At 44.8% G+C, this 12,681-nt stretch overlaps 2 protein-coding genes across 9 annotated transcripts in view; one reads left to right on the top strand and one right to left on the bottom strand.

Moving 5' to 3' along the window:
* Nucleotides 1-12,681, top strand: part of RPL14 (ribosomal protein L14) — a 264,687-nt gene that overhangs the window by 137,253 nt on the left and 114,753 nt on the right. The window lies entirely within an intron of this gene.
* NOD1 (nucleotide binding oligomerization domain containing 1) overlaps nt 1-12,681 on the bottom strand; it is a 49,524-nt gene that overhangs the window by 30,637 nt on the left and 6,206 nt on the right. The gene's annotated exons all lie outside the window — the stretch shown is intronic.

Below are 12,681 nucleotides of genomic sequence, written 5' to 3'. Positions count from 1 at the left end.
GGGGAGCAATGCCCGATGAGCCTGGGAGGGCTTTAAAAGTGAAGCAGGAGCTTTTATCTGTAGAGGCAATGGGAAGCCAGCATTGGTCTTGACTGACTGGGGAGATTGCATGGTTACATAAAATCACTCTGTCATCACCAGAGCCTGGGGAAAGCAGACCAGCTACAATAAAGGACTGAACAGAGGAAGAGCCTGTCTAAATGTGGGGGCAAGATCTGAGGAGAGACTGGCTCTGTGGAATAGGGGGTGAGGTGTTCAAGATAATGCTGAGGTCAGTCAGTTAGCATTTATCAGGTGGTGCAGACCTCAGCTCAAATCTGGCCTTCGACTCCTACTGTGAGACGCTGGGGAAGTCATTTAACGGCCTCAGTTTTCTTACCTGTAAAATGGGGGTGATAATAGCACCTACTTCTTAGGGTGGTTCTGAAGATGCCAAGTGTAAGGCTCTTTACGAACTTGAAAGGGCTACGTAAAGGCCAGCTACTGTGTAGTTATTAAGTGCTTACCCACAGGAGGTGTGTTTGGGAGATCCTGCTTGAAATATCCTGTGGGCAAATGAGGACACAGGCATCTCAAGCTCAAAATGTCAAGGCCAGAATCCATTGCTTTTCCTCCAAACCACTCCTGCCCCTTTCCTGATGGATTTCCCTCCATCTTCTTTCTGCTAGTATTGCTTTTGAGGCTACCGGAATCCTTCCAGTCACCCCAGCTCACAGCCTCAATGACATTCTCTACTTCTCCCTCTCACTCTGGGCACACACCTGCTGTTGCTGAATCATTCTAATGGGGTATAGGCCCCTGGAACTCAGATGGAATATTCCCCCTTGATGAGGCATCTGCCTGAGGCCACAAGCCTTTCATTATGCCAGTCCCAAATGTCAGACTCTTAACCTAGCCCAGTCCACCTAGGTTCACCTATATCTACCCTTGATCCTATCAAAATATCTTTACTCCCACCTGTTACCCTTAAGCTAGCCTAGCCCTCCATTGTCTGTCATCTCCAGGAAGCCTTCAGCTACTTACCACACAATTTCTCTGACCTCATCTGACTCCTCCTTGAGACCCTGCCCAAACTCCTCCCCTAGACCACCCCTAGATCCCTCCCACAACCTTTCTGTATATAAGACCCATCTTACCACCATGGGAGCCGAGAATTATCTAGCTCAGACTCGCTCTGTGTCAGATGATTCTGGCCCGTTTGTCCAATACAAGCATCACAGATACCGAAGCTCCTTAAGAGTCTACCCAATATGGCTAATCTCTAATAAACTATACTTTTCTTTGGCTGAGAGAAGACTTGAGTCAAATTCATTCGGCAGGACCCGGCATATTGATATTTTGGGAACTCGAGCACCCCTAAACCTTGAACCTCAACAATTTCAGGTCATGTCCAACTCTCCATGACCCCTTTTGGGGTTTTCTTAGCAAAGATGCTGGAATAGTTTGCCATTTCTTTCTCCAGCTCATTTTTATTTTTGCTTTTTTTTTTGGAGGGGGAAGGGCAGGGCAATTGGGGTAAAGTGACTTACCCAAGGTCACACAGCTAGTGTCAAGTGTCTGAGGCTGGATGTGAACTCAGGCTTCCTGACTCCAGGGCTGGTGCTCTATTCACTGTGCCACCTAGTTGCTGCCCCCCCCCCCCAGCTCATTTTTACAGGTGAAGAAACTGAGGCAAACAGGGTGCAGTGACTTGGCCAGGGTCATGAGTTGATGAATTTTGGCATTTCTTTCTCCACATCTCTTGGATGCATCTTCTTCTGACACTCAGCCCTTTCTCAGTCCTCTCCCTCAGACTACTGCAGTAGTTGCCTCACCTTGTGCCTTCTCCCCACTCTGGGCCATCTTCCAAAACGGCTTTCCTAAAGTGTGGGTCTGACATCATCCCCTTTTCAGACCAAGTAAACTCATAAGCCAGGTCCTTCCTACCTTGCCAGTCCTCTTATATGTTACTCTCCCCCGTGACTCTACAGCCTGATCATGTTGCCTACCTGCCGTTCTCCATTTATAATATCCCATTGGCCATCTCCACAACTTTGCACTGGCCATTCCCATGCCTGGAAGGCTCTTCCTCCTTGATTCCCTCTCTGAATAATCCCTGGCTTCCTTTCAGACTCAGCTCACCCACCACATTTCACAAGAGGTCTTTGCTGGTTACCCTCAGCTGCTAGTGTATCTTTATCTAAATATGTGAGGTCTCCTCACACACCTGGGCCACCCCACATTACACAGTCACATATGGACTTCCACTTACTTTTCCTCAATGATATCATAAGCTTATTTTAGGACCCATTAATTTCTACTGACCTTCCTAAGACTTCTCCTTATTATAATTTTTAAAGAGAGAGATCTCTTGAAGACCAGTAGTTGATAAGCACCTATGTGCTGAGACCTGCTGCAGTCCCCAGGGAGCCTTTCCTATTCTGATCTCCCACAGTGCCCATTACCTGAACCATTCTTTAGCAGTCAGTGACAACAGTAACACAAGTTTAGACCTGAAAGGGACCTCATTAGAGGCTCATGGCATGTTACCTCCCCCCTTTTTTCAACCAAAAAAATCAAGCCATGCTCAGCCACAAAGACGACACGCCGTCCAGAATGTCAAGAGTGTCCACAGCAGGCAACTAAGTGAAATGATTTCAGGCAGGGAAACCTGCCATTAAAATGGCGATGAATGTGCTTTGTCAGGGAGGAATCAGATGTGAAGTGAGAATCCCCTATCAGATGGCAGAGGAGGGAGAGCTGGGACAGTCCTCTGTAGGGTGATGTCTCTGAGAGGTGGCGGCACTCTGGCATTCCACATCTCTGCTCCTGTGGCCTCTGGGGCCCCTGCCTCACCTTCTCCCTCCTGGGGGTCAGTCTGTGCATTTGCTTCTTCCTCCACCTGGCTATCATGATGGGGTGGGGGTGGGGGGGAAATCAGCTACATGCAGTAAAAATTCAGATCCAGACCTCATTTTACAGATGAGGAAACTGAGACAGGAGAGGTGAACACTTATCCAAGGTCATATACAGCTAGTGAGAAGTAGAGCCAGGTCTCTTTCCACTAGGCCATCCTTGATCTCCACAGTGACAGAATGAGACATTTACTGGTCGCTGTTTCCCCGCTGTGGAGAGTAGGATGGGGACATTTCTACAGAGCCCACCAAGGAGCCAGGCACTGTCCTGAGTGCTTGACAATGATCACCTCACAACAGCTCTTCAAAGGGGGTGCTGTTATTATCCCCATTTTACGGTGGAGGAAACATAGGGTGAGTAACTTGTGCAGGGTCACACAGCTACTAAGTGTCTGAGGCTGGATTTGAACCCAGAATCCTGGAAGCCACCCACCTCTGACAGAGTTTGGAAGTGCTATTCAAGGGGATGATGAATTAAAAGGTCTTCTGGAGGAAAAGGCAATGAAACACAGAGTCTAAATAAGAGTGCCTGCAGAAATCAAGTAAGAGGAAGTCCTCAAAGGGGCTTTTACTCTGTGGGCAGATGCAGCCCATCAGTAACTGTGGAGATTGTCAGCGTTGGTCTCCCCACACTCACACAGCCACCACTCCACTCAGGTACCCATCACCTGCTGCCAGGACTCCCCTCACAGCCTCCTAACTGGGCTCCCTGCCTCCAGCCTCTCCCAGCTCCAAAGGGACTTCCTAAAGCCTAGGACTGACCAGGATATTCCCCCTGCTCAACTTCAACTCAAGCCCCTCCTGCCTCTAGCATAGAACACAGACTTCTCCATGGGAGGAGCTAGCTTGTGCCATAGTAGACACAGCATGAGGCCTGCAGTCAGGAGTTCACATCTGGCCTCACTCACTTACTGGCTGTGTGACCCTGGACAAGTCACTTAACCCTGTTTCCCTCAGTTTCCTCATCTGTCAAATGATTTGGAGAAGGAAATGACAAACCACTCCAGTATCTTTATCAAGAAAGCCCCAAATGGGGTTATAGAGAGTCGGACATGACCGCAGGATAACAGCAGTACTCTATTTAAAGCCCTTTATAACTCCATCACTTGCATCCTATTCCCCATTCCTTCCTCCCATACTCTCCTGGTGGAGCCAAAGTGGCTTTCTTACTGATATTTGCACACACTCTCTACTTCCTGTCTCTGCCTCTGCACTGCTGGCCCCCCACCAGGAGTGCTCGCCCTCCTCCCTACATACACTCTGGGGATCCCTTCTGCTCAGCCCAGGCACTGTCTTCTGCATGAGCCCTTCCCTGACTCCCCCCAACTGCCTGACCTTTCTCTATCTGTAGAGATATGAATACACACACCTATATCTTTGCATGTTGCCCCTCTCATCCGTGAGGGCAGGGAGTGTTTTGTTTTCATTTTTGTGTTCCCAGTGCCCATCACAGTGCCCGAGACGCCATATGTGCTTAATAAGCACTTGTGGATGGGTGTTGTCAAACAAAAACAGAAAGGGCATCTGGGGTGTCTCGACACAATGGCTGACATTTTTTTTTTTTTAAGCAATTGGGGTTAAGTAACTTGCTCAAGGTTACACAGCCAGTTATTTCTGGGTGTGGTACTAAGTATCTGAGCCCAGATTCAATCCCAGGTCATCCCGACTCTGGGGCCAGTGCTCTTACTCACTGTGCCACCTGGCCACCCCTAAGCAATTCGGGTTAAGTAACTTGCTCAAGGTTACATGGCCAGGTGTTTCTGGGTGGGTGCTAAGTGTCTGAGCCCGTATTTGATCCCAGGTCATCCCAACTCTGGGGCCAGTGCTATTACTCGCTGTGCTACCTGGCCGCCCTGATGGCTGACATTCTTTAAAACAGACTAAGTGCTTTCTAGACATTACTTCATTGCATCTTTAGAACAACCCTGTTAAGGTAGATACTGTCATTCTATTTTATATATCAGGAAACCAAGCCTGAAACAAGTAAAGTGCCCCACCCCCCCCACCAGGATCACATAGCTAGTAAGTATCAGAGGCCAGATTCAATGCGATGGCATCTATTAATCACCTCTTAGATATGAGTCACTATGCCAGATCCAAAGAAGTTTTAGGCCTAGATCTCAGTGGCCACACACCAAAGTTCCAAATAGGCCAGATCTACCCACACACAAGGAATCCTTATTACAATCCAGCTGAGGGGCTGCCAGTCAGAGCTGGAGGACGCCCATGGTGGGGAGACCACCGCCCTGCCCAGGCAGCCCAGGCCACTCTGGGGAAGCTCTAAATGTCAGAAGTCTTTCCTGATACCAACCCAAAACTAGTTTCTTTTCCACTGCTGCCCCCTGAGGCCAAACAGATCAAGCTGGCTTCCTTCCTCAGTAGGACAGTCTGTCAAATAACTGAAGAGAGCACAATCTGTAATGATTAGAGTTATTTAAAAGTGCAATGGGAAGGGATGGTTTCCCCTCTATGGGAAGTCTTCAAGGAGAGCCAAGAATACCTCTTGTTAGGGATCAGAGAAGATGAGAGTTGGAAGGATCCTTGGTGGCCATTGAGTTTGATCCAAGGGACTGTGAAGTGATGTTTTAGATGAGACTTTAGAAGGGATTCTTGGTTAGGTATAGGCTAGACGAGGTTCAGTCATTCCAACTTGGATTCTTGTGTGCAGCTGCCTGTTCTTAACAAGGTCAAGGCCCAGATAAAATCTATCACAAGATCCTGGAAGAAATCATGACTGTTACTTCTGAGACACTGTCAGAGTTCTTCTAAAAACCATGGGGAACAAGAGAGGTCCTATAGGACTAGATACAGAAAAAAAAATTGCCGTTGTCTAAAGGGGAAAGAAAGAGGAACCTTTAAACTACAGGCCAGTATATTTTACTTCCATTTGTGGAAAAGGTCTCGAATGTATTTTTAAAGGGATGCCTGGTGAGCATTTAAAAAGGAAGTAAAAATGACAGGAATTGTCCAATTGAAAGGATTAAGAAAAGATAGGCACACTAATGCATTGTTGGTGGAGTTGTGAATTATACTACCCCTTTGGGAAAGCCATGTGTAATTATGCAAACAAAATGTCTAACATGTTCATAATCTTTGATTCTAGTGATTCCTCTGCTAGATTATGCCTCAAGGAGATCACAGATGAAAAGAAATGGTCTATAGACACCAAAATATTTGTAGTAGCACTTTTGGTGGTAACAAAGAAATGAAACAAAGTAGATGCCTATCAACTTGGGAATAACTAAACAAAGTGTGATACATTAATGCAACGGAATATGACTGTGCTATAAGAAACAATGAAAATGATGAATACAAAAGAAGCATGAAAAGATTCACATGAACTGATGCAAGTAAAGGCAGTAGTGCCAGGAAAACAATGTATACAATGACATAAATGGAAAGAATAACAGTCACAAAGTAACCAAAGATGAAAGCTGGGAAATTATAAAGGGCAAGCCTTATGCTGAAGAAGGCAGAAGACACCTCCCCTGGCCCCTTAGCACAGGTGCGGGACAGGAAAGGGGTGTGGAACACTGCATAAATTGTCACCCTTCCCCACCCCCTATCCTCTGGTGTATTGATTGGTTGTGCTGGTTTTTTTCTCTTCCTGTTTTTCTTTTAAAATTTCTTATAAAGGATGGCTCTCTGGGAAGAAGAAGGGGGAGAGGTACAGGAAAAAAAATTAGATGATGTAAAAACAAAAGCTACTATTAAAAATATTTCTTTTTAAAAAGGGAAGTGATGATCATTAGGAACTGAGAGAGGTTTATCAAAATCAGGTTATGTTAACCCTACTTCCTTTTTTTTTGTAAAGAGTGTTACTCAATTGGTGTATCAGGCAAATGTCATGGGCACAGCAATTCTAGATTTTTAGAAAGGCAAAATTCTCATATCTTTGTGGACAAGAGAGAAAGTATGAGAGTGTAGACTGAATGATAGCACAATTTGAGGAATTTAGAAGTAGTTGAGTGACCACCCCCAAAAAATTGTGATTGGAATCACAGCAACATCAGAGGCAGGTCTCTAGTACAGAGCTCCAAGGATCTGTCCTCAATCTGAGGCTGTTCAACATTTTTATAAATGTCCTAGATGACCACATCAATGGCAAATGTGTCACATTTACAAATGAAAAGAAAGCAAAGTCGGGATCCAAAGACATTTATGGAGGCTAGAAGCTAACGAGATTAAAATGCAGAAAAGATAAATATACAATCCTGCACTTAGGTTCAAAAGCCAAAGTACATCCATACAGGGTGAGGGACAAGGTGCTAGAGGAGCAGTGAGACTGACCCAGCAATGAGAGTGCCAGGTTTGGTGTCAGAAAGGCCTGGATTCAAGTCTGAACTCTGACATTAGCTATATGGGATTGTGAGTGAATATGGAGCTCTCTAAGCAAGCAATAGCATATCTGTCAGATCTATGGAGAAGGGAAGAATTTACAACCAGACAAGAGATAGAGAGCATTACAAAATGCAAAATGGATATTTTGACCATACATTAAATTGAAAAGGTTTTTCACAAACAAATTTAATGCAACCAAGATTAGAAGGAAGGCAGAAATCTTGGAAACAATCTTTATAGCAAGTGTCTCTGATAAAGGTTTCATTTCTCAAATATATAGAGAACCAAGTCAAATTTATAAGAATACAAGCCATTCCCCAACTGATAAATGGTCAAAGGATATGAGCAGGCAGTTTTCAGATGAAGTTAAAGCTATCTATAGGTTTAGGTAGAAATGCTCTAAATTGGGGCAGCTAGGTGGCACAGTGAATAGAGCACTGGTCCTGGAGTCAGGAGGACCCGAGTTCAAATGTGACCTCAGACACTTAACACAAAAACTAGTCGTGTGACCTTGGGCAAGTTACTTAACCCTAATTGCCCTACCCTTCCCCTCCAAAAAAAATTAAAAAAAAAGAAATGCTCTAAATCACTATTGATTAGAGAAATGCAATTTAAAACAACTCTGAGGTACCACTTCACACCCATCAGATTCACTGATATGACTGAAAAGGAAAATAATGGGTGTTGTAGAATATGTGGGAAGATTGAACACTAATGCATTGTTGGTGGCATTGTAAACTGATCCCAACTTCTGGAAAGCGATTTGGAACTATGCCCAAAGAGTAACCAAATTATGCATACCCCTTGATCCAGCGATATCTTTACTAGGTCTGTATTTCAAAGAGATCATAGAAAAGGGAAAAAGACCTACATGTACAGAAATATCTATAGCAGCTCTTTCTGTGGTGGCAAAAAATTGGAAATTGAAGGGAAGTCTATCAGTTGAAGAGTGGCTGAACAAGCTGGGGTATATGAATGTAATGGAATATTATCGTGCTATAAGAAATGATGAGCAGGCAGATTTCAGAAAAAAAAAAGACTTATGTGAACCGATCCAAGGTGAAATGAGCAGAACCAGGAGAACATTATACACAGTAACAGCAACATTGTACAATGATCAACTTTGATAGACTTCCCTCCTCTCAGCAATACAATGAGCTAAGGACTCATGATGGAAAATGTTATCCACATCCAGAGAAAAAATTGATGTACTCTGAATGCAGATAGAAGCATACTACTTTCACTTTCTTTATTATTTGTGTGTTTTCCCCTTTTGGTCTGTTGTTCTTTCAGAACATGACTAATATAGAAATATGTTTTACACAATTGCACATGGGTAACCTAAGCTGAATTGCTTACTGTTTCAGAAAAGGGGAAGGGAGAAAAATTTGGAACTTGAAATTTTGTAAAAATGAATGTTAAAGGGGCAGCTAGGTGGCACAATGAATAGAGCACCGGCCCTGGAGTCAGGAAGACCTGAGTTCAAATCTGGCCTCAGACACTTAACAAAAAAACTAGCCATGTGACCTTGGGCAAGTCACTTAACCCCAATTGTCCTCCAAAAAGCAAAAAACAAAATGAATGTTAAAAGTTGTCTTTACATATAATTGGAAAAAATGAAATACTATAAAAAAAAATATGGACCTCCTTGAGCCTCAGTTTCCTTGTCTGTAAAGTTGCACTCAAATCCAATTCACTTGTAAGTTATGGCATCACCTGAAGTCGTGGTCCTCTTCAAGAATGAGGGACAAATTACACCACCACCTATAGTACCTAACTCCCAGAGATGTTATAAGCTCTGTGAGCTCTAAAGGCCTATAGCGACAATTGCTTTTTTTTTTTATTACTGAGGCAGCTCTGGACTTGGAGTCAGGAAGACCTGAGTCTGAATCTTGCTTCAGACTCTTACTAGTTATGTGCCCCCTGGGCAAGTCACCCTCAGTTTCCTCATCTATAAAATGGGGATGATAACAGTACCAATCTCCCAAGATTGTTGTCAGGGTCAAATGAAATAATATTTGTAAAGTACTCTGCAAACCTTAAAGGGGTATATAAATGCTGCTGCTGTTAGACAGCAGGGGATCTCAAAAGGACCTGAGAGTTTTCGTGGGCCACAAGCTCAATGGATCAGGCTGGGACAAGGAAGCCAAGACATCTAATATAGAATCAGACTGTTAAGAGAAATGTTGTGTCCAAGAGGACTGCCTGATCACACAGGGAGCACTGAACTAGGTCTGAGGACCACATTCTGGAAGGACCATGAGAAGCTATGATGAGCCCAGAAGAGGGCCCAGGTTGGGGAGGGGGCTCAGTTCTCCTCTCTGGAGCGCAGCTTTCACCCTCGTTAGGCTGCAAAGCTCCAAACACTGTGTCCTCCCCACCAAGGCTTCCCTTTACAGGCCACATGTCTCTGGTTCCTTAAAGTTATCAGCAGCAGCATCATCATCATCATTTAATGACACTACACCTGCAGATCTGCAGCAAGGAACATGGAGGGTGGTTCAATGCCTAAAGAAGATTAAAGAGCCAACAGATAACTCCGGAACCATCCTTGACACTTGGTTGACTGGCATCCACACACCAAGGGAAAGCCACAAAACCAACTAACAGCCCATTAGCAGAGCTGACCAAATTGTTTGTTTGTCCTAAAGCACCCACAGATCCCTCCTTAAAGAATGTGCTATTCCTAATCTTCTATACAAGAACTTAACTGACATGCGCCTCCCTGAAAGCCAATGATGGGAACTAATGGAAAGAATGAAAGAAAGAGGAAAGAGGAGGAGGAGGAGGAGGAGGAGGAGAGAGAGAGAGAGAGAGAGAGAATACATGGCAAAGGGTTAGGAATTACACACCCACTATAAATCTAAAGTCGTTCTGAAGAAGGCAGCTGTGCGTTGATCACCAGTTCCAGGAAGTGGGGCACCTATTCCTCGAGGGCAGGACTGTTTTTGTATCACCAGCCTTTAGCACGGTGCCTGGCCCCTAGCAGCAGCTTCATAAATGCTTGCTCACTGACTGATCACTCTTGTTCCTCCCAGCTGTTAAGGTCTTCCTGAATCCAGGCCCAGCACTCCACCCACTGTGCAGATCTCATATTTTTGTTCTATATCTATACACCAGCCAATTCCGACAAATAGGGGCTGCTCTCTAAGAGCACATGTACCTGAAACCCTGAAATGCACAGCGATCTCTTATCTCCCTTTATAGATGAGGAAACTGAGAGCTGGGGAGGTTAAAAGTGAATTGCCAAGGTCTCACAAGTAGACATTTTAACCTTGTAGGATTCAAACCTAGATCCTCTGATAATAAAGCCAATGCTCTCTCCACTGCACCCTGCTGATGTGTCCTATAAAGTAAACGCCACCTCCTCCAGGAAGCCTTCACAGGTTCCCACCATTGGTAGAGACATGCCCTGCGATCTCACAGAGATCTCTTGTGTCTAATTCATGAGGCAAGCAATACTATGCCTCCTCCCTAGAGGCTATCTTCACAGTGGCTAGAGAGCTGATCCCACAGTCAGGAGACCTGGGCTCAAGGCCATCTCTGACATGTGCTGGCTGTGTGACCCTAGACAAGTCTCTTAACCTCTCAGTGTCCTGGGTGACAGGCGACAATCTGCATTGGTAGGAGGAGTTTCCATACCAGAAGTTCCCAATCCCAATGAATCCTCCCCCAAGAACGAGGCTCCACGAAGGCTGCCATTTCATTTTATCTACACTCTTCCTCTGCCTCAGTGGACCTAGAACTATGCTCTGAAAACAGCAGGTACACACTTCTAGGTGAAGGAATGCTTAATTACCAGCCACTGCCTGTCTTCCTCATGTCCTAGCCAGCAATCTTGGCATGTTGAGAACCACATCCATGTCAAAATAAATATTGTAAATCCACCCTATCACTTCAGTCAACAAGTCTCGTGTTTTGTTTTGTTTTGAAATGATATGAAACTTTCTAGACAACTAGTGAGGGTTAAAGAGAAAGTCTAAAAAATTTTAAGTTGGCGAAACTCATGGGCACGTAGTTCACTGGGAAACTGGGACTGTTTTCTCTGATGATATGGCTTGTGTGGAGCCTCTCTCAGCACTGCAGAGACAGTATATCCCTAATGGGTGTGTGTGTGTGTGTGTGTGTGTGTGTGTGTGTGTGTGCTCGTGTGACCGTCAGAGGCAAGATCTGAACCCTGGTCTTCCTGACTCCAAGGCCTGCCCTGTTCTCTAGACCCCACAGTAGGCTGCCTTTAGTATGTATCATGAAATACACCAAACAATGACTACCTTTGAAAGGAGGCTGAGGAAGAGCTGCCCTTTCTATGAAAAGATTCATTTTCCTCCACCCCACAAAAAAGGAAGGGGAGGGAGGGACAGCAATGGCAGGGACAAAGAACATGCCTGTTTTCCACATAGTTTCTCTTGATAAGTTTCTAGTTTTGGTTCACAGACAGTACTTTTTAAATGTGTTTAAATGAAGTAAAGGACATCCTTCAATCAGCTAAGACTCAGATCATGGATATGAAGATTTAGAGCTTGGAGGAATTTCAGAAGTCATCTAGTCCATCCATCCCCCATTTTACAGATAAGGAAACTCTTGAGGCCTGAGAAGTTAAGATACTTGCCCAAGGTCTCACATGCCCTCCAATTCCCAATCTGGAACACTTTCCATCCACCATGATGACGCGAACACGATATTTCCAGACTCACACCAGCTAAGAAATCAGCTGGTCTGCTTGCTCTGCTACCATATGTAAGCGACATGAGAAAATCATGGTATCAGAGAACTTGGGTTTGTTATTTGCTGGTTCTGTGACCCAGGGCAATTCACTTAACTTCCCTGAGCTGTAGTTTCTTCATCTGTACAGTAAACATAATACTGTGGAAATCACCCATCATTTTCCATGCATCCTCATGAGAATCATGACCTCTCTGGGCCTCAGTTTCCCTATCTGAAAAATGAGGGGCCTGGGATATGTGCCATCTTCTTGCTCTAGACCCATGATCCCATAAACTTAAAGGGCTATAGCAAAGTTACATAAGGATTTTCTTTCCTGAGCAAACCATGGCCACATTACAAAACTCTGTACTTTTGCAGCATCCAGACCTGTGATTTCCATTCATCCAGGGAAGTCCCAGCTTGGAACTTCATTCCATCTACTGCAGGTCAGCAACTGCTTTTTAATGGACAGTCAGTCATAGGTAATGGGGGTGGGGGGTTGGAGAGGAGACCTATCAGGTTTATGGTCACAAAGTAGGTCAGAGGCAGGATGCAGACACCAGGGTATCCAGTGTCCAAGGCAAGCCAAGACATTGCCATCAGTCTGCTTCCAATTTTAAATAGAGAAGGAAAAAAAAAACTACCCTTGAAAGTATAAACTGTGAACATTTTCCATACTTCTGTACCATGGAGGGGTGTGTGTGTGTGTGTGTGTGTGTGTGTGTGTGTGTGTGTGTGTGTG

Source organism: Petaurus breviceps, unplaced genomic scaffold (genome assembly GCF_028583685.1).
Source record: "Petaurus breviceps papuanus isolate PSGF00001 unplaced genomic scaffold, PetGlider_PUasm1.0 185, whole genome shotgun sequence".
NCBI classification, from domain to species: Eukaryota; Metazoa; Chordata; class Mammalia; order Diprotodontia; family Petauridae; genus Petaurus; species Petaurus breviceps.
The sequence above is the reverse complement of the archived record's forward strand: the minus strand, read 5'-3'. Positions and strand labels throughout refer to the sequence as shown.